This window comes from Anarrhichthys ocellatus, unplaced genomic scaffold, assembly GCF_004355925.1.
Source record: "Anarrhichthys ocellatus isolate YVR2014 unplaced genomic scaffold, GSC_Weel_1.0 scaffold29, whole genome shotgun sequence".
NCBI lineage: Eukaryota > Metazoa > Chordata > Actinopteri > Perciformes > Anarhichadidae > Anarrhichthys > Anarrhichthys ocellatus.
In genome coordinates, this window is record NW_022280059.1 from 958544 (window position 1) to 958964 (window position 421).

A 421-nucleotide genomic window follows, 5' to 3' on the forward strand; every position below is an offset into this window, starting at 1 on the left:
CTCTCTCTCTCTCTCTCTCTCTCTCTCTCTCTCTCTCTCTCTCTCTCTCGCACACAAATGCACCGAGTGCTTCATCGTGACGTCGCGCGATACGCACTATACACACAGCACTGAGTCACTTCACCTCAGCAAAGTGAAACAACATCTGTGAGAGAGAGCGAGAGCAGCAGCCGACGCCCAGTCCTGAGTCGGCGAGAAAGACCTCCAGTCTCACTCAAAACTGTCACCTTGTGGTCCGATGAACAGCGGAGCAGCAGAGGGCTTCAGTGTCTCAGAGAGGCTGTCTGTCATCCAGACACCACAGGGCGACGACAAGAAGGGTGTCAAAAAGAACTCTATCCCGTAATAGAGCTGTGCCATATATATACATATATACACACACACACACACACACACACACACACACACACACACACACACA

At 51.3% G+C, this 421-nt stretch overlaps 1 protein-coding gene across 4 annotated transcripts in view; it reads right to left on the reverse strand.

The window, feature by feature from the left end:
• Nucleotides 1-421, reverse strand: part of sptbn4b (spectrin, beta, non-erythrocytic 4b) — an 81711-nt gene that overhangs the window by 79871 nt on the left and 1419 nt on the right. The gene's annotated exons all lie outside the window — the stretch shown is intronic.